The sequence below is a fragment of the Dryobates pubescens genome, chromosome 6 (genome assembly GCF_014839835.1).
Source record: "Dryobates pubescens isolate bDryPub1 chromosome 6, bDryPub1.pri, whole genome shotgun sequence".
Taxonomy (NCBI): domain Eukaryota; kingdom Metazoa; phylum Chordata; class Aves; order Piciformes; family Picidae; genus Dryobates; species Dryobates pubescens.
This window is the reverse complement of record NC_071617.1, coordinates 34,392,335-34,418,678: the sequence shown is the minus strand read 5'-3', so window position 1 is coordinate 34,418,678 and position 26,344 is coordinate 34,392,335. Positions and strand designations below refer to the sequence as shown.

The window sequence follows — 26,344 nt, the reverse complement described above, 5'->3', positions numbered from 1 at the left end:
ACAATAAAAATATCTGTACTGTCTGGCAGAGCTCTCCAACTACCCAGAGAGGTAAATTAAAGTCAGGGATGGCATCCAGCTGAAAATCAGCTTGGGTTTTACAGACTGTAGAGAAGTATCCAGGCACCACTGGAACACTGACAAGGTGCCTGGATTAATAGAATAGACACCAGAAATCAGTTCATGACCTCAGTGGCAGAAAGACAAAGGCCTCAAGGAGGTAAGGGGCTATAAGGCAGCTCTTTTTGAAAGGAAGATGTTTCTGCAAGACAGAGATGGTGCTTGTCTGTCTGGCCTATACTTTTCATCACTGGCATTCCAGAGAGAGCCTGCTGAAGATCAGAGGGAGCCTTGGAAAAAAAGGCTATATACACAAATAAACACAACATGGAAAAGAAAAACTGGCATGGAAGAGCACGTTTGCTTTCTAATATCATGTTAAAAAGCTGGAGCAGAGAGTTAAAAGACAAACTTGATTTTTAAGTTTGTGGCTGACAGATTACCTTTGATTGATGAAGAAGACTGCAGCAGAGGTAAGGGATGAGAAAAGGATGGAAGAGAAAACAATTTGTATCAGTCAGCCCGACTCTTTGGTAGAAAGGCCAAAGAGCTACTGTTTTCTGCTATGAGAATGTGAAGAGCAGACTTACAGACTTCCCTCTGACCCTGCCTTTATTTGTTGTAGATCCTTGCACATTGTATCAAGCAGCTGTGCAAGGCTGCTCCTGTGTGATGGAATCCCCAGGGGCATTGGGTGAGTGAGCCAGTGGATACCGAAGACCAGCATGTGGCTGCCCAAGGCTGGTGGCTTTAGAGCTTAAGGAAGTGAAGTGCTAGTGGCTGGGCTGAAAGACTGAATTTTAAGCCAGCATTTATATCCAGACTTCCTGGCTGTCCTGGGATGGTGATCTTGCATCTCCCTCAATAGTTTCCCTTGCTCTACAGTAGAAACAGTCTATTGACTTCCTCCAACTTTTCTATTTAGAATTATTTTTATGGAGTTGTGTTACCTATCCATATTGGTATGCAAGGACAGGCACTTTTCATCTGTAGAAGTTTCACTGAGCTGAATATTCTTTCTCCTCCTCACTTTTTTTTCAATTGTACCCAAGCAATATGGGCACTTCTCTATATTCTCCAGAATAGAAGTGCTCCTGCAATTAGTTCCCAGATTTCAAGTGCTCTCTATACAGCCTCACTGCTGTAACACACTGACTTGTATGAGACCTGAGTCATCTTCTACATTGTTTGACAGGAATGGAAATTCTGTCATTATGTGGTTCTGCAAGAATTCAGGCTGAAGCTGGAGTCCTGACACATCTCCTTTGTAGCAGTTTTAGGCCAAACTACCACACTCCTTCCAGGCAGCAACAGCTTTCCATGTCTGAATAATTCTTCACCAAGGAATTAGGGTGGTTTTCTGCTGGATGCCCAAGCTTCTGCTCAGTATCTCATTTCAGTGTGATGTATGTACTCAGCTCTATGTCATGTGAATGTATATATACATCTACAATCATCTAAGGTAACAATCATGCACAGAGTTAAAAGCTTTGAATTCTTTGATCTTAAGCAAATCTCAAATTTTCCATAATGCTTAGTCCCAGGCAATATATTACCCTGATCCCAGCTCCAGACTGCAAGATTCTCATTAAAGATGGCATGCCATGAAAAGGCTACATAAACATTCACCACTTCATCAGTACTTACAGAACCACAAAAGCTTGTGGAAAACAAAGAAAACTTTCATTGCTGCTACTTAATGTTATCAGTGTCTTCTGTGCTGTGTGGAACAATATTAGAAATATTTTTATTGGTTGGTTTTACTTTTGGTTTAGATTTTAGCACTGTTTTATTTAACAAAAGGAAAAACGTAAGTTCTGTAAAGCAACCACATCACAAGCACTTGAACGAATAGCCTCTTTATCAAGGGCTTGTATTGAGTCAGACTCTCAAACTTTAATGAACTATCTCTTCACAAGTGCATCTCTAGTATCACTCCAAATCTTAGGTAAGATTTCTCTTTTCTGTTGCATATCCATACCTCTTTTCCCTCTGGAGGTAAGGACATCACCCACAACCACTGTGAGGAAAAAGCAGCAGGTTTATGGCCATCACTGAACATACAAGGACTGTAACCTGCTGAAGTGCTCTGATGCAGAGAAACAATAAGCCCCCTTACAAATTTCTGCAATTTTTACTACAAAGTTAGACTACTGCAACTGCTTTCTGCCAACACCCCTGCAAGGGTGATTAACAAGGGAACCCTTGCTCATGCCAGTGCAGAACAGGTACCTAAAATTATTCGAAGTGCAGGAGACAGCTCATGATGTGATTTGCTGGGAAAATTAAAAAGAACATTGGTCCCAAAGCACCCAGAGTTATTAGTAGATCCGAGCTGTCTTTCCAGTACAGACAAAAGGGGACTTAGGCTATAACCATGCATTTAGGTGGCCACATAGTATAATAATCTGCTCCTACAATGACTCTGCCCATGGCCACCAAGGAAGAACATCCCCTGGAAGCATCCCTCTTCCTTCTGAGAGAAAGGCCTTTCCCTGCTGGCAGCCCTGTCCTCCCTGGGCTCAGCACACTGCCGTGCTATCACAGAGAAACCCCAGAGACGCACCACATGATTCAGCAAGATGCTTTCATAAGCTTCATCCCCTACAGTTTGACAGAATAGATTGAAACGTGTACAAAGAAATGTAAGGATTTAGCAAGATTTGAAGGAAATTCAGAAAGGAGACAAATGTGACATGAGCTAATCGACCAGAAACACAAACTGCTTTCTGACATTGTTTCTGTGGCTGTTGAGCTCCTTCAAAGGGAGCTCAGTGGTAAACATATCCCAAGCCTATCATTATGATCCATAAAAAGAAGGCAATTGGCAAACCTCCTAATCAGTCTTTTGTAGGATTACTTATATTCAAACACATTAGCTTATTCTTTCTCAACAATATACCCTGCAATGGTAATAAATATTGACTTTTTAAATCATAAACTTCAATACAAATGAAAAAGCTTATTTTTCGTTATACTATGTAAAAGTACTACTGCAGTACTATGTATCCTAAAATATCTTGTATAACTCAGTAAGAAATAAATGTATTTTAGTAGCATGGTACTACAGTGAGTTACCACAGCTTGTGAAACTGAGCAATTTTTTACTATTGGCAGAAATAATGCACTTAGCAAAGCCATACTACTAGTAATTAGAAAGCTCTGTTTTACATAGTCATATTTTATTACAATCTTGAAATACATCACTTAACACAATTTACAGTATTCTGCAAAGACCTTCCTCTTCAGAAAGCTCTTAATCTCCATCATAATTAAATAAGATGAAACTGTTTCCCCTCTGAAAATCACAAGCATTGCTCTCTAGCAAGGCAGTAGTGTACTACTTCCAGATTTTAATCAAGGCAACACCACTTCCTACTACAGGTAGAAGAAACCTGTTTATTTAACATACAATTCTGCTTTTCAAATCTTAAAGGCATATTTTAATTCTCTCATCTCCAAGGTGCTTGTATTTCTGCATTCTCCATCTCACAAGTTTCAATACACTCCACAGGCAGAAGCTGACATGTCTGTCTGCCTCCTCCTGGAGGTGCTGGTTGCCAGAGGAACCTGGCAACACCACAGGGGAACAAGGAAGTTGAGCAATGACAGAAGCCACCAGGGAGAGTGGGAGGCCCTCCAAACTGAGTGACTGAGGCTCAGGGCACAGTCTAGTCGAACTATGAAGTTAGCCCTGATTTGAACAGTGTAGACTAAAGAAAGTACCTCCAGAGCTCTTTTCCACCATAAAGTAACCTCTGGGGTTTTTTGTTTGGTTGGTTTTCTGTTGTGGTTGGGCTTCTTTTGCTTTGTTGTTTGGGTTTTTTTGCTTGTTTGTTTGTTTGGGGGTTTTGTTTCTTTGTTTTTCCCACTGTAAAGTGCAACTGTCTGAGCATAACATCATTACCTCTTTTTGGTTTCTGCATACTTCTATGCAAACTCCTCCTCATACTGAAAATAATACCTTTTAAGGCCCATTTAATTATTATCCTAGAAGCATACATGAATGTGTTTCTCTGTTATGTCCTGCGCTGTAGATTTTGGCATGCACAAAATTCACGTATATCCATCAAGCAGCATAACATCTAATACCCTTCTGGAACTTTCACCTGTTTTAGATTTTCACCCATTTTTCTTCATCCTTCACTTTTTTAGAACCCCTACAATAAAAGTTTTCTCATGAGATCGCTGCAATTGATATGACTTTTTTTTTTTTTTTAAATCAGTTCAGTGAAAATAATAACAGTAAAATAATTGTGGAGAGAAGGCATTTGATCTCTGATTTTTAAAAAAGTGAGAGGGAGAAAAAGGCAAGTAGGAGGCTTCAGAGTTACTGTGGAGAAGTAGGTATTATTGGCAAGTACATAAGGTTGCAGAGGACACAAAAAAGCACAAAAGGTAATTTAACAGTTTTACTACCTAAAAACCATCTGAAGAGGCAAATAACATGCTCCATTTATTTTCTTTCACCATAAGCATTTTAACAGAAGCTAGCATATGTATTCACTAGAAATACAATTAAACCTGCTTAGAAATAACAGGCTGCGACAGGTAGGAGAATAAAAGATTGTTCAGCAACTTCACACCATCTTACAGGCAGCACTACTACCCACAATCTATCAACTACAGCAGCCAAGGCAAGTTTAAGAAACCAAAATGTTCAACCACATCAAAGTTCATTTGAGGACTGAACTGTAATTGTGCAAGTGGGAAAATAGTCCCCTGCACATAACAAAACCCAGCTGTGATTCTTATACAGAGAACCCATTGCAAACACTCTGAATTGCTAGATTTTTGTTGATTTTTTTGGTTGAGCTGTTTTGAAAAATCTCCAGAACACCAGGCATTCAGCTGTGGCCCTCTGCTATGTTGCATTCAGTAACTCCAAGCCCCAGGCATGCCCCACTTCCAGTAACCTTCTTATACATTTTAGTTTTCATATTTGCAAGCTTTACTAGTTCCACACACTCCATTTATTCTACACCTGTAATTTTGTACTCTGTTACCAAGCCAAGAGAGTCCCCGCCAGAGTTTTATTCCATGTTTTATTGACCCAGTACACACAATTCCTGAATTTTGCTTGAGTAGCGTTTTAGATGTTCCCCCAAGATTCTTAAGCACTGCAGCTAACATGTTCACCCATTTGGATTTGACACAGAGAAGTACTGGCAAGCATAAGAAATAAACTCTGGAAACCAAAAGTTTTAAAAAGGCTCTTCAGTATGCTACCTATATGTAAAAGAAAGTAGTTGATCGAAAAAGAAACAGGCGAAACAAGGTAAGAAAAAAAAAGAAAAGAAAGAAAAGGAGGGAGAAGGCATAGCCTAAAACTACCACAACAGGATGAACAAGTTCATAAACGGTGATGAAAAAATTAACTGACCAACGCATTAGCCACAAAAAAAGCACCTCATTTGACAACTTTAGAAAGCATTATGTGACAGACATTGCTTCTTTCCCACTTGTATTTCCTAGGATCCTGATCTACCCTCCATGAAGCAAGGCACTCTCAGAATCCTCACAGTTCTGTGACACTTCCTATAGAATTAATCCTGACTTATCCTGGCCTAGAGAGTACTATACAGTAGAGCAGCGAGCACTTAGGGCTCAGTACTGAAGCATGTTGAGTGCTCTGGCCGTTGGCCATCAGAGCACTTAGGCACATGCTTTATTTTAAACACATGAGCTGTTCTGCTGAAATTCAGAAAGTCACAGTGTAGAAAGAGCCAGATTATAACCCAAAAATGTGAAGCTGTATTAAAAATAGAAGCAAAGTACAATTTAAAAGACAATTGTTTCAATGGGTCAGGTAAATCCATCCTTAGGAGACAAGTTGTTCTAGAGCACATTAACAGGGTCAGAGAGGTCTCTCAGCCCACTCATGGCTCAGGTACACTCCTAAATGGGCCAAGCACGAGAAAATTATTTCACAGAATGTACTGTGAGAATTCAAAGGAAAGTTCAGCAATAACATTCATTGCCACCAAAGTGAGGGGGAGGAAAAAACAAACAAACAAAAAAGGGGAGAAACTAAACCCTGAAGGATGTCCTCAGTTCTCATCCAATGGGCAGGGTTCTGTGCCATGAAGGTCACGTGAACACTTCACAAAGCCATTCAAGCTTACACTGCCTTTTAACAACTACTCAGGTCTGACAGTCCTTTTTGACAGTGACATAAACAATAGAACTGTATGAATTGTTTCTCGGTTTCAGTGTTAAAATTACACTGTGTCAAGTTGCAAACAAAGAAGAAAAGCTGTATTAGCAGAACACTGAAAATTTCTGTACATTCAGTGCTTCTAGGATAGGATTAAAAAATATATTAAAGACAATTTTTACTTGTATCTCTAAATATTAACATGACTTTCAGATAAGAAAAATTAAACTATTGTTATATTCTATCATTGTGATCAGATATTCTGAAATGTAAATCTTCCAATGCACTGATTTTACTGAAAAAGATGTTTTTTTCAAATTTCAAGATTACAAATTAGTATTAGCATATTTTATACCTCTTGCTCAAACACAGCTGAAACCATGTCCCTCAGTACTGCATTTTTAAAATACTTCCAGAGATGGTAATCCAACCACTTCTTTGGGCAGCATATTCCAATGCTTTTGGTGAAGAAATTTTTCCTAGTGTCTAATCTAAACCTCCCCTGCCACAACCTGAGACTGTTTCCTTTTGTCCTATCACTTGTAACTTTGGAGAAAAGATCTGCACTCACCTCTTTACAGCCTCCTTTCAGGCAGCTGTAGAGAGCAATAAGCTCTCCCCTAAGCCTCCTTTTCTCAGGCTAAACAACCCCAGTTCTCTCAGCCACTCCTCCTAAGACTCTTTCCCCAGGCCCTTCACCAGCTTCACTGCCCTTCCTTGGATATGTGCTAACATCTTCAGTGAAGGGCTCAAAATTGAACATTGTACTGCAGGTGTGGCCTCACCAATGCTGAACAGAGGGGGACAATCACTTGCTTACTCCTGCTGGCCACACTGTTTCTGATGCAAGGAGGATGCTATTGGCCTTCTTGATCACTCAGGCACACTGCTGACTCATATTCAGCCAGCTATCAACCAACTTTGGAAAAAGGGGCAGGTGAACCAGGAAGTGTTTAAGGATCTTGTAAGGTCATGTAGAAAGAGAATTAGAGATGTGAAAGATCAGTTAGAACTTAATCTGGCCAATCCTGTCAAGGATAATAAAAAGTGCTTTTATAAATACATTAATAGCAAAAGGAGGGCCACGGACAATCTTCATTCCTTATTGAATGAAGGGGAAACATAGTAATGGAAGACAAGGAAAAGGATGAAATACTTAACAGCTTCTTTGCCTCAGTCCTTAACAAAAAGATTGGGATGGGGAGCAGCATATCCCTCATGCAATCCAGAAGGAAGTAGCTAGAATTTAAGTGGTGCAGCAGGTCACTAACAAGTCAATGGGTCCAGATGGGATTCATTCAAGGGTGTTTAGGGAACTGGCACAAAAGCCAGCTAAGCTACTCTCCATCATTTATCACCGGGCCTGGCTAACTGGGAGGTCCCAGATGACTGGAGGTTGGCCAGTGTGATGCCCACCCACAAGATGGTGTGAAAGGAGGATCTGTGGAACTGTAGGCCTGTCAGCCTGACCTCAGTGCCTGGCAAGGTTATGGACTTTAGCAAAGCCTTTGACACAGTCTTCCACAGCATCCTCCTGGAAAAGCTGGCAGCCCATGGCTTGGACAGGTGCACTCGTTGCTGGATTAAAAATTGGCTGGGTGACCAGGCACAGAGAGTAGTTGTGAATGGTGCCGCATCCAGTTGGTGTCCAGTGACCAGTGGTGTCCCCCAGTTCTATTCAACATCTTCATTGATGACTTGGATGAGGGGGTCAAGTCTACCGTTAGTAAAGTCACAGACGACACCAAGTTGGAGGACAGTGTAGACCTGCTGGAAGGTAGGAAGACACTTCAGAGACCTGGACAGGCTGGATCCATGGGCTGAGGCCAATGGAATGAAGTTTAACAAGTCCAAGTGCAGGGTCCTACACTTTGGCCATAACAACCCCATTCAGCCCTGCAGACTGGGACATGAGTGTGTGGAGAGCAGCCTGGCAGAGAGGGACCTGGAAGTGCTGGTTGGCAGCCAGCTGAACATGAGCCACCAATGTGCCCAGGTGGCAATGGCATCTAGGCCTGTATCAGGAATAGTGTGGCCAGCAGGACTAGGAATGTAATTCTGCCCTTGTAGTCAGCACTGGTGAGGCCTCACCTCAAGTACTGTGTGCAGCTCTGGGTCACTCCAAGAAAAAAAATGAGGTGCTGGAGTGGGTCTGGAAGAGAGCAGTGAGACTGGTGAAAGGACTGGAGGGAAAGTTCTAATGAGGAGAGGCTGAGTGAGCTGAGGTTGTTTAGCCTGGAGAGGAGGAGACTCAGTGGGGTCCTTATCACACTCTACAACTACCTGAAAGGAAGCTGTAGTAATGTGAAGATCAGGCTCTTCTCCCAGCAGCTTGTGAGATGAGAGGGTATGGCATGAAGCTGCAGCAGGGAAGGTTGAGATTGGAGGTTAGGAAGCACTTCCTCATGGAAAGGGTAATTAGACACTGGAATGGACTGCCTAGGGAGGTGGTGCAATGGCCATCCCTGGAGGTGTTTAAGGAAATATTGGATGTGGCACTTAGTGACATGGTCTAGTCAGTGTGGTGGTGTTAGGTCATAGGCTGGACTTGATGACTTCAGAGGTCTATTCAAGACTCAATAATTCTGTGATTCTGTGAATACCCCCAGGGCCTTTCCTGCTGGGCAGCTTTCCAGCCACTCTTGTCCAAGCCTGTTGTTTGAAATAGGTTGTTTGAAACCTGTGGAACCTTATACCATTGGCCTCATTGATCCATCCTGTCTAGATCTCTCTGTTGAGCCTTCCTACCCTCATGCAGATCAGCAGTCTTGCTCCACTTGGTGTCATCTGCAAACTCAATGAGGATAAGATTTGCAGTGCCTTACCTGCTGCAAAAGAAACAACCACAAAGGAACCTCAAGACATATAAGCACTCCTCCAGATGTGAGAAAGAACACAGCAAAGGCAGAGGGAATAATTTGTTAGTGCCCCATCAGGATGAAAGAAAAGCTAATGAGTAAATTAATGAATTGCCTCTATGAATTGCATTCAGCTGGCAGTCTCATGCTACAGAGAAATGATCATTTGCCATGGCTGTAGGAGTGCTTAGAGTTCAGAAAGCTGACAAATCTTGAAGTGGGAGAACACAGACTTCAGGTTAAAAACGAGTCTTGAACATTCCATAGCTTGAGAAAGAACTAAAGGGAATGGGGAGGGGAGAACTTAAACAAAAAGAACAGTCAAAAATAGAAAGGTAACAATTTCATCAGTGATGATCAATTTAATACATTTGTCATATTCATTATATATGAGAGTCACTGCATAGTTGAAATGCCCTAGTGACTAAGAGCTTCCGCACTAAGTCCTAAATTACATTTATACATAGATTATACCATTTGATCTTGTATAAAATTTACTCTTCTGTTTAATGAGGGCTGGCCTTCATGGTTGTCTTTCAAGCCTAGTAACAGCAAAACAAACCAACAAAAACAACAAACCAAAACAAACAAAAAGACCACCAACAAAACCACATATAAAACCAGCACCTCAATAAAAGCCAAAACAGGCTGAAAAGCAACTGGTGGCATCAAAGAAAGCAATAATCGCTTTTGAATCCATAAATAACTCCATCAGTAAATAGTAGGGAAAACACATCCTGCAGTCTCTTTCACAAGGAAGAAGAAACAAGTGCAGTAGTGACTGAAAAGGTTTGTATAAAAGAGACACAGATAAAGCAGACACTTATCCAAGCCATCAGAGCTTAGTCATGCCACTGCAAACCTCACCTGAACATCAGTTTAGTCATCAGTTTGCCAAATTGCTACACACCGACAGCAAACAAAACCTGAGCCCAAGAATAACTTACAAAGAATACTTGAAGTAACTACTCTATTGTTACCACTGAAAACTTTGCCCCTTTCCTACTGACCAGGGAAGGCTCTGAATGAACTGGGGAGTAAAGGATACAAACAATCAGGAATTCTTGGCAAACAGGGAGCTGCACTGCAAAGCAGTGCTAAGTCTGGACAATATCCCCTCTGCACTATATCTGCCAGTGCCTGGAAGACATATCCCGGACATGCCATGCATAAAGCCAAGTTATAAATCATGCCTTCAAAGCACCTTTTAACTGCTGCACTGGCATTGCACAGTTCAGGACTGGTTTGCCACCCTGCTGGGTTGCTGGGTAACACTGTGGTACCTATCACTGCCGTACAGGATCAGATTTTGGACAGGCACACTAGCAGACAGGTGATCCCAACTTGTTAAGTAAGGAGATGGTGGGTTGAAGTAAGATAACCAATCATGTCAGCAGAATAGCCAGTGCTTTCACTTTGATAGTGCTGGGACAGGCAGAGATTTGAATTCCTAAGAGTCATAGAATTGTCAGGGTTGGAAGAGACCTCACCTAGTTCTAACACCCCTGCCATGGGCAGGGACACCTCACACTAGATCAGATTGCTTGGAGCCACATCCAGCCTGGCCTTAAAAACCTCCAGGGATGGGGCTTCTTACCATCTCCCTGGGCAACCTGTTCCAGTGCCTCACCACCCTCATGAGGAAGAATTTCTTCCTAATACCCAATGTGAATTTACCCATTTCTAGGTTTTTTTCAATTCCCCCTAGTCCCATCATTACCTTACACCCTAAAATGTCCCTCCCCAGCTTTCTTGCAAGTCCCCTTCAGATACTGGAAGGCCACAATTAGGTCTCCTTAGAGCCTTCTCTTCTCCAGGCTGAATAGCCCAAACTCTTTCACTCTGTCTCCATAGAAGAAGTGCTCCAGCCCTCTAATCATCCTCACGGCCCTTCTCTGGACACCTTCCAGCACCTCCAGATCCTTCCTGTAATAGGGGCTCCAGAACTGGACACAGTACTCCAGGTGGGGTCTCACCAGTGTGGAGCAGAGGGGGAGAATCACCTCCCTCGACCTGCTGGCTATGCTTCTCTTGATGCAGCCCAGGATGTGATTGGCTTTCAGGGCTACAAGTGCACACTGCTGGCTCATGTCGAGCTTCTCATTCACCAGCACTCCCAAGGCCTTTTCTTCAGGGCTGCTCTCAAGCCAGTCACTGCCAAGCCTATATTGGTGCTTGGGATTGCCTCAACCCAGATGCAGGACCTTGCATTTGGTCTTGTTGAACCTCATAAGATTAGTGTGGGCCCAGCTCCCCATCCTGTCAAGGTCCCTCTGGATGGCATCCCTTCTCTCCTGCATATCTGCTGAACCACACAGCTTGGTGTTGTCGGTGAACTTGCTGAAGGTGCACTCAGTGCCACTGTTCATGTCACCAACAAAGATGTTAAACAAAACTGGTTCCAGTACTGATCCCTGAGGGACTCCACTTGTCACTGGCCTCCACTTGGACATGGACCCATTGACAGCCACTCTTATACCACTGGCCTGTCTAGATCTTTCTGCAGATCCTTCCTACCCTCATGCAGATCAGCATTCCTGCTCCATGTGGTGTCATCTGCAAACTTAATGAGGATCAGATGTGCAGTGCATAGAGGAATTTCAGCTGGGCTGGCCATGTCACCCTTTTAGGTGAATTCCTCTTGATTCTCTTGGGGTGTCCCAGTGCTTCATCCTTGGCTTGCCTCAGGGCAACAAGAGGAGAGCCCTTGCTAGCACTCCATCTCTCTGCCTCTGGTGAGGTGCCCCAGTGTTTCCCACAGGCAGGCATGAGATTAACAACACTTTCCCACTTTAAATCTATTTTGAAGTCCTATCAATGAGCCCTGCCAACTTCTGCCCTAGAATCCTTTTGCCCCTCTGGGACAGGTGCATCCCATTGGTTGCAGATATCTTCTGCTACTTTTCCAATTCTTTTTTGCAAGCAATATAAAAAGAGTTAATTTCCAGAAATAAAGGTTACATCTAAACCAACTTTCAACTGATTGAGACAGTGCAAAACACCTTACTAAAGTTAGTAACTGCTCTCCTGACCTTATTAGATCATTTTCCTAGATCAGACTGGACATGGTTCAAAAGTCAAATTGTAAGGAACATCTTTACAGACTTTTATAAAGAAGAAGCCAAATAGCTGCATAATTTAAAGTATCTGCACATTACATGTGATCTAAATTTGATGAACTGATTACAAGTTTGATATACTGCCAGTCTCTCTCCCATTTAACAAAGCCCTGAAAATCACTAGCAATCCTTATCAGTCCACATATGTTTTACTTTTCAAATTAAACACAATGATAAAATCTCCATGTTGAAGCACCAAAAATTGACACAAATACCACCAGCCGGGGCCAGATAAAGCAAGCAGAGTTAATCAAAGTAGTTTGCACATTTCACACTATCACCAAGGTTGGAAGAGAACTCAAAGATCATCAAGTATGAAACAGAGCTCAAGTGTATCAATATACATAGTAGAGTCAACTGCTTTGATTATACTTCACATGACCCACAAGCTGTGTCTAGAAGATACTCGCTACAGGAAAATAACAAAGAGAGCTCAGACCACTAATTAATACTGCTAATACCCTAACATGCCACTTACTGTCATCTGCACTCTATCCAGGAGTAGATGATGACAGTTCTCAAACATAACTAGCAAATGGCTTTTAATTTTGTCCTGTCCCTCATAAACAAAACATCATAGTGACAGAAGCTCCTTGACCTATTTTCTAAGGTAGAGATATCCCAAGAAGCATTCCCCACTGAGAGACAAGTAGCAAAAAACCCCTGAACAATAAAAATTTCTGACTTCCAAACAAAAAGTGGGTTTTTAAATTATTTCTAACTAAATAGGGAGGTCATTCTCCCCCTGTACACCGCACTGGTTAGGCCACACCTTGAGTACTGTGTCCAGTTCTGGGCCCCTCAGTTTAGGAAAGATGTTGACTTGCTGGAACATGTCCAGAGAAGGGCAACAAAGCTGGTGAGGGGTTTGGAGCACAAGCCCTGTGAGGAGAGGCTGAGGGAGCTGGGGTTGCTTAGCCTGGAGAAGAGGAGGCTCAGAGGAGACCTTATTACTCTCTACAACTACCTGAAGGGAGGTTGTGGACAGATTGGGGTTGGTCTCTTCTCCCAGGCAACCAGCACCGGAACAAGTGGACACAGTCTCAAGCTGTGCCAGAGGACATTTAGGCTGGATGTTAGGAAGAAATTCTTCATAGAAGGAGTGATTGGCCATTGGAATGGGCTGCCCGGGGAGGTGGTGGAGTCACCATCCCTGGAGGTGTTTAGGAGGAGACTTGATGGGGTGCTTGGTTGCATGGTTTAGTTGATTAGGTGGGTTGGATAATAGGTGGGACTTGATGATCTCAAAGGTCTCTTCCAACCTGGTCTATTCCATTCCATTCCATTCTTTCTCTCTTTGCATTGCCTCTCTGTCTCTCATCCCTTCCCCCAGCCATTATTCCTATCTCTGCTCTATTTTATTTATACTTCCAATATGGGCTAGAGCAGGCCAACCAATTTTCTTCCTGGAGTTTGAATTTTAATCGATCCGTACAATTCATAATTAGAGGACAAACTCCACAACTGCACTAAGAACACAGACAATGTTAGTATATCACTCATAACAGTGAGTGACAAGACATGAATTTCCTCAGATCTCAGGGACTGGCACAACTTGTAAAAGCAAAAGAGCTCTGACAAATTTTCTGGGGATATAAAAAAGTTAATTAACCTCCTGGAAAAGTCTGCTTCTCTAACTTGTAAAAGCAATTTATCACTTGAACTGGGTGGAACATGAAGACCCACACCATAACATCTAGTCATGGATAATAGGCAAGTCAGAGTGGAATGTCTACTCATAATAAATGAGGGGAAGGGTGATGGGTTTTTGTTTTTAATTGGCATAAACCAAAATTTCCCTTTGGGAAAAATGCCAGAGTTTAAAGTTAATGTCTTGGAAAAGCAGCATGGATTTAACTAGTAGAAGGGGGGAAAAGTATTAACAGAATTTAACTTTATTTTGGGCTGCTGGTAAAAGTTAATATGAGTTTTTTAAAACTCACAAAACCATCCAATTTAAAAAACTTCCCAGAACCTCCAAGTTCCTAAGAACTGATAGGGATGGGCAAAATATTGCTGGAAGTTAGTGATATCTCTACTGACTGAGGATCAAACACAGAGGAGGAAGAAAGGCAGACTTTGTTCAGCTTCAGTGCAGAATAAGCCCTTCTCAAATCTAGTGGTTCAGTGATGTTCTGGCTGGGATGGCCAGTCATGCAGTCACAAAAAGATTTCTCCACTTAGCCAATTTTCACCTTATACCATTAAGAAACTAAACCTTTAAGGATTAATCAAAGTCTTTGAAAATGTAATAGAGTTACATAGTTTATCACGTTTGCAAAGTGTCCAGTTACTCCAATAAATTAGTTCAGACTGAGCACAGGAAGCTTTTCAAGTGTATTATATCATGTACCTTCAGTGACTTAAAGCATTTTTAGCAACAGCATAACCAGATAATGACAAATGTCCTTGCTTTTGCTCTCTTCTCCTACATGACTAATTTAAGAAAAGGGAGAGGAAAAGCAGAGGAATAGTCAAAGATTTTTATTTCAGTCCTTTAAATAGTTAGGAGCTTATCAGTAATCAGACACCTTATAATCATGAATTCAATCCAAAGTTCATAGAACGCTAGTAGCAAAAATAAAAGTCAAACATAATCAAAACCTCTGTCAACAATGATAGGGCTCACAGAAATGTGGTATGAAAGCAGCTACACAAAATAGAGTTTACAAGCAAGTTATATAGTTTTCTTTAATTAACCAAATAGAAACCAATATTAGCAGTGCCATAATACTCGGTGAAGCAATGATCATATGACAGTGTTATTTATCCTCTGAAATAACAATGAGTCTTCAGGAACAGCTGAATTAACCCTTCTCTTAGTAAATACTTAAAGATTATAGACCTAAGTAATGGCAGAAGATGCACACAGTCTCACACATAAGTTATGAGCTCCTTTTTCCTCTCATCTATGACACCCAGAAAAAGCTGGGAGCACTGGACATCTCCCCACATGAAGTCATCTCTTCCCAAAGCCACATTCATTTAAAAATGGCCACCAGTTCTCCTTGTCTTTTGTCCAACTACATTACACCCAAACACAATGCACAAGAAGTTCCTACAACTTGCAAGATTTTGATTTTTTTTCTTTTTATTTTTTAAACTTTTTAAAGAGTAACACACCCTGCTTATTCACAATTAATAGACTTGTAAAGGATTTAAATAGTCCTCTACAAATACTCCAAGGTTTCCATTTATCAACTTACTTGAAAGAAATATTCTTCCTCATTGTGCACATTATGGAGACCTGGAGAACTTATTAAATTGGGGGGAACCAAAACCCACAACACACCGTTTTGACTTCTTTCTCCTTTGTAAGGCTCTAGTTCTTCTGGTTTTAAAATTTTGTACTAGATCTTTAACAAATACAGTGAGCTTGTACTTGAATCAGCTCAGGTATGCAAATTTTCCAAACAAAAGTAATCTAAGAGTATTCCTGCTCCATAGCTGACTCACATTAAGAACTAAATCACATGCATGACTATTTTATGACCTTGCTTGGAGTCAACACAAAGTTGCACTGCAACTTAAATTACCTCCAAACTTCTTTTGGCAAGAACAATTCCTTGATAGTAACTAGCACAATTCTTTAGAGACCTGGTTTTCCAACACCAACACCTGCATTCATTTAATCTGAGCTTTTCAGAGTCATTGGCATTACCTCCTATAGATGATAATGTGTTGCTTCAGGCTCAGTTGTTCAATGCCTCAATTCTCACAGGATTCATCACTTTGAGGCTGATTTCTCACTTCCTCTCCTGAGTATAATCACATTCAGAAATCCTCTCTCTCGAAAGCCTTCAGCCACTCTTTCATAGCTACATAGCTGGGCATCTTACAAAGCAATGAAATTATCTTCCTAACATGAAGAATACTCTCTCCTTCTTCTGATGTAGTAAAGCCAAACTACCAGCAGTCTTTCAGGCAGGAAAAAGTGGACCATGAGGTATTTTAAATACCTCTTATATGTTACCATGCTGTTAGCTATTTTTAAGGGGATTTTTCTTTTCCAGGCATTTGAAGTAAAGCCACCTGGAGGAGGAAACACAGCAGCTTCTGAACTGTACCAATCTACAAAACAAGCTAAAGGAAAAATTACAGAGTGACAGATTACATAATTGAAATGCAGTTAGAAGGTTATGCAGCAAAATGTTATCAAGCTAAAATTTGGTCAGGAAAACCTCAAATGGCACATTTTCTTTTATTAGTACAAATGGCTGAAACCTTGCTGTTATCCAAAAGGTTTCAGCTGTAATGCATGGCATTGATTAATTAGTTCTATAAAAGAAGGTCTTGTGCAACACAGTTCAGCCAAATTAATTTAAGGCTTAAAACATAACTCAGATTGTTAGAATTAAGTTCTGAATAAGGTTATATATTCTCCAATATGGGAAATAATTTCCACACCACTAAAATGCCCACATGGCTGTGGTAAAACACTGACTATTTACCAGAGCATCCCAACACGCATTTCACTTAGGAAAGGAAATAAAGTTTCTCTAAATCTATGGAAACTTACATGTGAGTAAACATGTTAAACTGGCAAACTTTTATAAGATAGGACTTGGCAAAGACATTAGGATTAAAAAAATCTTTGGATAAAAGCTACCATAGGGAGCAGACAAGCAAGACTCTAGTTTCACACTACACAGAGGCATTGCTCGACTTTTATAGTTGATCCTACAAAAAAGACTTTTGTTTTTTCAGTTAGTACAGGCAACATGAAAGGGAATAAGCAGCATGAGCTTGTCTAAAACAGAAAACATAGTAAAAGACCAACAACAAATAATAAAGCAGACTAAGATTTTCCAGAAAAGAAGTGACACAGGATTCAATAAAAGAGAAACTATATTGCGCAAACTAGTTAAATGAGTATTATTGATGTACATTATTTTTTTCCTCTAGAAAACAGAAAAAGTCAAAAACAGAATAGAATAGAATAAACCAGGTTGGAAGAGGCCTTCAAGATCATCATATCCAACCCATCATCACAAGCCCTATGAGGAGAGACTGAGGGAGCTGGGGTTGCTTAGCCTGGAGAAGAGGAGGCTCTGGGGTGACCTTATTGGTCTCTACAACTACCTGAAGGGAGGTTGTAGACAGGTGGATGTTGGTCTCTTCTCCCAGGCAACCAGTACCAGAACAAGAAGACACAGTCTCAGGCTGCACCAGGGGAGGTTTAGGTTGGATGTTAGGAAGAAGTTCTATACAGAGAGAGTGATTGCCCATTGGAATGGGCTGCCTGGGGAGGCGGTGGAGTTGCCATCATTGAGGGTGTGCAGGAGGAGACTTGATGGGGTGCTTGGTGCCATGGATTAGTTGATTAGGTGGGTTGGATTGGTTGATGGGTTGGATGCAATGATCTTGAAGGTCTCTTCCAACCTGGTTTATTCTATGTATATGTATTCTATGTATATGTATCATCCAACATCACCTATTCAACTAAACCATGCAACCTTCAAAAAAGTCTTGCTTCTCCTGATTTTATTTGTTTGGCAAACAAAATCCTAATTTTGAATAAATTTAATATTCTGCTTACACACAAAAAAGTGGCAGGTAGAATATAGCACAGCAAGCATGTCATCTGTATCTTCCACCCTGAAAGTTTATGTTCCTTTTAGAGAACCCTTCTGTATTTTAAAACACAGAATCCACTTGAACAAGTGTGGTCACTCCAGAGATGCAATTTCTATAACTCTAACAAAATTTAAAAAAAAAAAAAAATTATATGAAGTATTGACTTATTCATGCTTTTCTTGGCCTGATTTTTAAATAGGAAATAATATTGCGCACACAGCCAACTCCAGAGGGGAATATATGCCCTTCTAAGGCAGATGTAAGAGAGGGCCTTGGTGGCAACTGAGAGACACAAAGAATCGTACCTTTATTATAAAGATCTGTGCAATAAGAGATGCACAATTCAAAACACACATAAGGCATGCAATTGAAAACCAAACACACAAGAAACCCTAAACAGTGTAAGTTTTATTTTGAAGGAAAGCAATTACTTTCCAAGCTTGCTCATGTCTCGCAAGAGGCTGATGCTTTTTCCCCATAACTCTTTTTAAAAGTGTTTCTTTTTTATATAAACCATACACAGAAAGAAAGTTAATGACAAGAGTGAAATGAGATAAAACAGCATATATTCTTAGAATAATGAATATCATGTCTTAGTAAGTCAGTGGTACCAATTATTGAGAATCAGTATTCAGATACACCTAAGCTATTATTTACCTAATATTAGCATGGCAAAGAACTACTTTTCATACAGCATTTAAGACAGTAATTTAGCAGAAAAAAAAAATGTCAAGAGAAATGCTTACAGAAATTTGTAGCACAAATTTTACCACTGTAAAATGCACTCAATTCACACAAAATGCAGTCAAAAGACATTTATGTAAAGCTGTAAGAACAGTACAACACAAAGAGAAATAAAATGAAAGGTGGTAAGGGGAAGTGTTACATGATTTTGTGAAAAACAAACCTTAAAGTCAAGGGTACTAAATATTAAGTTGCTGCTAAAAACAACTCCAGGAAAGATGCCCTTTAAGACTTCGAATATTTTATGCTGATTAATTCCAACTTTGCTAGTTTCCTGGTGAAGAAGGGTATCCAACAGTATTTCATAGCAACCAGAGTCTGAAGGGTAAACCTTTTCTACCAACAGGAATTACACTATCAGAAGTTATGACTGATCTATTTGTAAAAATCTGCACTGATCTACTTTTCTAGCCACAGTTCTGATCAAAATGAAATAGTCTGGTGCAAGGTAACAAATTGCCAATATCTACATGCTTTTACTGACAACAATAGAAGTCAGAAAAAAGTAATCTAAATTTCTGAATTAATTTATTCAGATTTAATATACAGCTCACCAAAAAGTGATGAATGCATTAAACTGTGGATGCCTGCTCTAACAGAAAGAATAAAAACTTATGAATCTAGTTTTTCCCCCTTTTTCAAACATTTCATTAGTCTTTTCAAAAGCCTAGATTCTGTTTCCCAGAGCTGGTTTTCCTCTTTCCCTCATTTCTCCTTTTGCTGCTACTGGCTACAGGAATAATCAAAGCTAGATATAGATATACCATATGCAGTAGAACATTTAGAAGTCACAGGAAGTGCAGTGATTCTTATCTATGTTGTGCTTTGCAAAACTACCTTTGAATGTCTTTAAATTATTATACTTTGAGCACATGTCCTTATAACAGTTCCCTGCTACTAGGTAATTATATGCATGATAACATTGATATGTTGAAAATAATTAAAATTTTAAAAAATATAATTCATTCCTCCATGTAAAGGTAAACTTAAGTGGCCTATATCTGTGGTTTCATCAGTGACCTGCTGGTTGCCAAAGAGGTTCCATGGCAAATATGCAACTGACAGTAAATAAGAGGAAGTGCTGACATGGTTGATGGAAGAGTCTTTAGATTGAAAAACCTTTATACTCTTGAGGTTTAGGCCAGAAGAAACCTCATGATGTTCCCAAGGTGGGTTTGTGGCACAAAATAACCCTTAACATGAGTAGGAAGCAGGAGTGGAGGGGCTTGACAGAGAAACCCAGCAACGGCAGAGCTGCGACTGCCCTCATCTGAGTGGGCAATGGTCCCACCTGGAGTGTGAGGACCCCCCCAGAAGGCCTCACAGCCAACATATTCCTGAGTTTTATAAATGCTCATGAGTATTCCAATTATTTAGCTGATTGGAAAAAAACCCCATACAATTCAATCTTTTTGAAAACACCTTTATTTGGGACCACATGGCTTTTAAATATCTTAATATTATGTTATTTCAGATTAATGCACATATAAAAATCCAGTCCCAGCATGTATATTTATGTACCATAAACCTTCAAAAGCTCTGAAACAATAAGCATTCAGAAAGGAACTCTGCCTGCTAACTGAAAGAACAAAGGAATTTATTTATTTTTTCCTTCTCACTCAGGTGTCCCCACTGAATCCAGGGAAAGCAGACAAGAGATGTGACAGTACATGTGGTGATGCCACTTGCTTCCTCCTGCCAGCCCTGCCACCCTGAGAAACAGAAAAGGAGCACACCTGGCAACAGATCTGCCTAAAATTTACAAAGGCCGAAGTAAGCAAAATTCTAAGGTGAACAATCCAAATATAGCAACCATTGGACCCTGTATAAGATAGCTTTCCCAAAACTCATGTTACCACCAACCTAGAGAAACTCCAGAGAAGTGCTGAATGTGCAACTACTGGCACTTCCTAGCATCCAGACTTGCACTCATATGATGCTGGACAGATCATCCAGATGTGTATTTCAGTGCTGTGAGAATTCCAGTGTGACAACACAAATGAGTAAAACCAACTTGATTACATATTATCTAAAACAAAGCTACTTCTCCCTTCAAAAAGCTCTCATAGTTAGTTGCACTTACTTGCTGCAGTTCAAGATCTAACTGTGAAGGGAGGAGCTGGTGCTAGCACCAAAGGCAGTTGATCAAAAGAGTTGATATGGCTCTCCTAGATTATATGGCATATAAACCATTCAAGCTTTTAAGGATCCTCTTCTATCAAATTGACAATGGATTGGATATTTCTATACTGTAGCTTGGCTTTCCACTGAAAACTTTATCTTCATAGTAGGGGAATAAATAACTCAAACAGATCTGAAACACTCGAAGTATATTCTATCACTAATGGTTAAAAAAAACCACACCACAGAACAACACAAACGGAAACAAAACAAGGAAAAACCCAAAACAAACGAACAAACGCAAGCCAAACCAACCAACCAAAAAAGAACAAGAAAAAACCCAAGATCCAAAGTTAGATTAACATTCTAAAGACAAAAAAAAATTAATTGGTTTGCTTGTATTTGCATGTGGTGGGTTTTTTTTCATACTAATAAAACTGCCAAGCCTTTAGTCATTCGCAGAAAATGTCTGCCATTGCTCTAATTTTTAGCTTTTCTACTATGCTACCATAATAATTATTAATTCATTGGATACATTTTCAAGCCTGCCAGCCAGGGCTTTAAACCCAGCACTTGCTCTAGGAGCCCAATACAGTCAAAGGGTATAGAATTCAAACACAACAGTAACCTTAACAGAGCCAAACATCTTTACTCATTTACTACTTTTTGTAAAATGCAAAAACCCCACAGAACTAGTTACTTGGCACACATACCTTACACATTCAGAAGAAAACTATGCACAAATTCAAATGTATAGAAAGTGAAAACAGTACTCGGTTTCCATCCAGATAAAGAAATTGTTTGGAGCAGTGCATTTAAAGGCAAATCCTATCGCACTCTAGAATGGCACACTTTAAAAGCGAATAAAATGACAGAGCTATCTGTTGACTGGCACAGAAATCAGAACATGCTGATAGAAAACCACTAGTCAAGATGCCCTACTAATAGAAAATCATTAGCAGACAGCGCATCTGCAGCAATGTCTCTTCGGTTACTTAGCCTTCTTTTAACGAATACCTAACTATGAGGCTAGTTTCTCTGTGCTTTTGAAGCCTCTGTGGCATAATTTGTTCAAGACTCTCAACATAGCACATTCCTTCTGGATCACAGTTATCAGCTTGAAAATTAAGTACAGAGTAAGCATGGAAATAAAAGGGCAAAGGGGAGTTCTTACTTTACTTGAATATACTGCTACTTCAATATACTAAGCCATCATTAAAACCCCTAGTCTAAACTCATACAAACCATAAATTTTCTAGACAAACACTAACAGTTATTCCTTTGTTTCTGTTTATTAGCCACAGGCATCACAGTTCAGGATATATCTCAGTAGAATTGTGATTACTGCCATAAATAATGCATGCTTCATTTTGATTCTCACAGTGTACCTGCTATGCCATTTATTCTGATGTCTTCAGGCAGCCTGGCTATCAGGAGGACTGGCAGGATAGACCAAGATTCACTGAATGCATCTGTAAGAACTCTGACTGAGCAACACTAAGCACAAAGCAATGGCATTCTAGAGAACTCTGCATTTTCACAAGAAAGACAAAGCATGGAGATAAAAATTGACTGATTTTAATACTTATTAATCACAATTTACAGTTTAAATGGAGCACTTCAGCTACAACTGCAATAAGCTGCAGGGAGGCTGAAACAGGGGTTCAGAAGCAGATACATTCAAAATGCAAGCACACTATTACTTAGTGTTTATAGAAGAGGTTTCAGTACACATTATTTTGACAGACTGTTTTGAGTTGAGAAACTGAGATCCAGGGCTAGACATTCTCCATGTATTCTTCCTATCTTCTTGGGATTTTGGTATTGATTTTGGGGGGGTGGGGAGGGGGGTGGTTGGTTTATTTAAGATTGGGTTTTTTTGCAGGGTTTTTTTGTGTGTCAGGCAATAGAACTATAACACTACCTGGTATGATCCTCTTGTGTTGTCCATGGATGTCCTGACCTTTAGTATTTTATTTATTCTGGGTTTATTATAAATGCCTCATAAACAGCACCTGTCTTCTACTCTTTATTGTTTCTTTGTCATCTTGTGATGACTTTACATATTCACTATCTTTAAAAGAATCCTTTGAATATTAAAGTATCATACGAAGTTCCTTAATATATAGAGGACAACTAAGATTTTCCACTTCTTGTTATTGGGTTAGGGGTTTGTTTGGGCTGTCCAGGGAGGTGGTGGAGTCACCATCCCTGGAGATGTTCAAGAGGGGATTGGGCCTGGCACTTGGTGCCATGGTCTAGTAGGCATGAGGTCTTGGGTGACAGGTTGGACTTGATGATCCTTGAGGTCTTTTCCAACCTTGCTAATTCTATGATTCTAAGATATGCCACTTCCCTTTTGCATAAGTTCTCATATCCCACCATCTCTTCTAAGAGCTTGACTTCATCATCTTAATATCTCTTTCTGTAATAGATTTCCCTGGTCTAGCTAATGGAGTACAGGATTCAGGATCAAACTAGAACTATTATCATTGTTGTTATTTTAGGGATTCTAAATGCATGCTACTGTTTCAAATATTGTTTACTCTCTCATTCAATTTGACAAGTAATGCTTATCTAGCCTCCAGATATCATTCTGCTAAAGGTAGAAAATTCTCCAGATTTCACATCATGTGTAGTGACATTCAGTAATCTACTTAGAAAGAGGTGATGTGGCAACTGCGTTTTGAGAGCTTACACATGCCTTACAATTCTAAGGCCCTTTCACACACAGTATTTGCTTGAAGAGCCTGACTGCAAGAGGAACAATTCTGACAAACAAGACTGCCAAAGCAAAGCAGTGTTTTTTTAATTGTCAGGGTAACATAAAACATCACTTCTTAAACAATTTAAGATGTTATCACACAATTTTTTAAATCTTTTTTTTAGTCACAAAGGAAACACTGCAAACTGGACTCTGTTCTCCTGCTGGTGGACACAGGGAATAATGGCAGTATAATGCCATGTAACAGACCTCTGAAAAGGAGACAGAAGCCTGCAGTGTTTGCACATATTGTACTGACATCCTTTTCTCTGTTTAAAGAAGTTAGTTCTTCCACCAGACCTGTCACAAAGCCCTTATTTCATCATGAATCAGCGCACATTCAGGATGCAAGAACAGGCTCAGAAATATATGGCACACTGCTGATAAGGAAGAGGAGAAAAGAAAAGGTCACGTCTTTGAAGCAAAGCAGCTAATTTGGCAAATAAAAAGCCTGGTTAAGGAACAACACAGAACTGAACGAGCACCCAGGGAACTGCCTTACAGAATCAACAGGTGCTAGATAACCCATGAAACAATATCTTTCCCCTTCCCCCCACAATAATTTGCCAGCAGAAACAAGTGAGGTAATGTTTTCTTTGCTATTTATCTTGACTTTCTGGTTTCAGAGTTGTATGGCTAGTACCTGGTAGACATATTTAAAATGCTAAGCCAGCTGAAATGCAACAGAGAGGCAGGAAGAACATGCCTTCCAAAGGATGTAAAAGATGTGCTGTATATCTGTCCATTTCACTGTGTAAATACCAACTTCCACCAAAAATAATAGTAACTAGTTTTGCTGGCAAATATCTCTATACATTTATATGGGATATTTAAACACATCTTTCTATTATTAAGTGCAAACATACCTCTGAAAATTGTATTGCCTCTTAGTTCATTACAGTACTTAAGCATATCAGAAGAATGGCTTTGACCCTTACTTTGCCTCTGTTATTCTCAACGCTTTCAACTCTCTGATGTTGTCACTACTTCTGCATCCCTCTAAAGACTAAAACACAGAGCAGGAATAGAAAAGTTACCTTTCATACTGGCATGTCATGTTTTTTCTAACTTGAACCCTAGAAGCAGACATAAGGTAATACACACTTACAGGCAGATTTTTAACAATTGCTGCACAACTATTCCAGAAAATTCAATACCATTCACAAATACACTTTAGCATAAGAGCCATGTTAAAACCCTTATAGAGAAGAGCAAGAAAGAAGAGACTGTAACCTCGAATGTTTCAACCTGGTATTTGGACAGGAGACTGGACTGCTATTTCTGGTCTGTTAAAGAACAGTCAGTGGAACATTTTGATATCCAAATTTGGTTGGTCAATGTTTTAACCAAATGAACAACCCGTGCTTTGGATCTCATTATTGCATGTTTGGACACTGTAAATCAGAAGTGATAGTTCAGATATACTATGAGAAGCCTTGCTTTTAATATTACTGTTTACACAAAATTTATCATTGCTCACAGATACTGTAATCAGATTAATTGCAGACAAAAAAAATAAATAGGAACAGTGGAAAAATAAGTGAAAACTCTTTCAAAATATTCTTCATAATTTATTTTTTCCCTTCATTTTGAATTATATTTTTAGCATAGTTGCAGTTATTTTGTTCTTAAATGCATTGTGGTACGTGTCATACTAATTGAATGGAATATAATTTTGAACTAAGACACTCCATACAGATGGGAAGATACTTTCAAGCTGAAGGGAAAGACAATACTTCAAGATGTGTATTAGAATCACTTAAAAGAGAAAAAAAACAAAGTGTGTTTACTTTTTGAGCTTAATCTTTCTAAGCATCATCAAACAGCTTACATAAAATAAATGGGCTTTACGTAGTCAGCAAATTAACAACTCTAAGCTAGTCAATATGGAAACAACAGGAGCAACATCCAGTGCAAGTCACTGCAAGCTTTTGATTTCTTCTCTGAAGTCAAACATTTAATAGGTATGAGCAAGAACAAAACTTACCAAGGTCAAAGAAGAAGGGAAGTATGTATCATGTTTCAGATGACTTTAAATCATCCAACTGGTAACCCATTATACCACACGTTGATGAAAGATTTTGCCATAACCATCAAGATCCTAAAAAAACCCACAACAAACAACAAAAAATGAAACACACAAAAGTTAATCAGACATTGAAGTAGTGAAAATTGAGTTTCAAGTCAGGGTGGAGATTTGGGCAGGCAGAAATTTAATGAAGTTCCACAAGGGCAAGTGTAGAGGCTTGCACCTGGGAAAGAACAACCCCAGGTATCAGGATAGGTTGGGGACTGACCTGTTGGGGGACAGTGAAGTGGAAAAAGGACCTGGGGGTCCTGGTGGATGAAAGGTTGACCATGAGCCAGGAATGTGCTCTTGAAGCCAAGAAGGCCAATGCCATTCTAGGGTGTATTAGAAGGGGTGTGGTGAGTACGTCAAGAGAGGTTCTATTTCCCCTCTACTCGGCCCTGGTGAGGCTGCATCACATTCAGTTCTGGGGCCCTCAGTTCAAGAAAGTCAAGGAACTGCTTCAAAGAGTCCAATGCAGAGCCACAAAAATTATTAAGGGAGTGGAACAGCTTCCTTACGAGGGAAGACTGAGGGAGCTGGAGCTCTTTAGCTTGGAGAAGACTGAAGGGTGATCTCATTAGTGTTTATAAATATATAAAGGGTGAGTGCCAAGAGGAGGGAGCCAGGCTCTTCTTGGTGATGCCCAATGACAGGACAATGGGCAATGGGTGGAAGTTGAGGCATCGGAAGTTCCATGGAAACATGAAGAAAAAATTTTTCACTGTGAGGGTGACAGACCACTGGAGAGGCTGCCCAAGGAAGTTCTGGGGTCTCCCTCTCTGGAGATATTAAAAACCTGCCTGGATGCATTCCTGTGTGATCTGGTATAGGTGATCCTGCTCTGGCAGGGGGTTTAGTCTAGATGATCTTTCG

The 26,344-nt window shown here is 40.1% G+C and overlaps 1 protein-coding gene across 1 annotated transcript in view; it reads right to left on the bottom strand.

The window, feature by feature from the left end:
• The window catches only part of CHRM3 (cholinergic receptor muscarinic 3), a 193,579-nt gene extending 168,079 nt beyond the window's left edge, over positions 1–25,500 (bottom strand). The window contains exon 1 of the mRNA XM_054162488.1: positions 25,388–25,500. The gene's annotated coding sequence lies outside the window, so the exon portion shown is untranslated. The remainder of the gene's footprint in view (positions 1–25,387) is intronic.
• Positions 25,501–26,344: the final 844 nt, after the last annotated feature.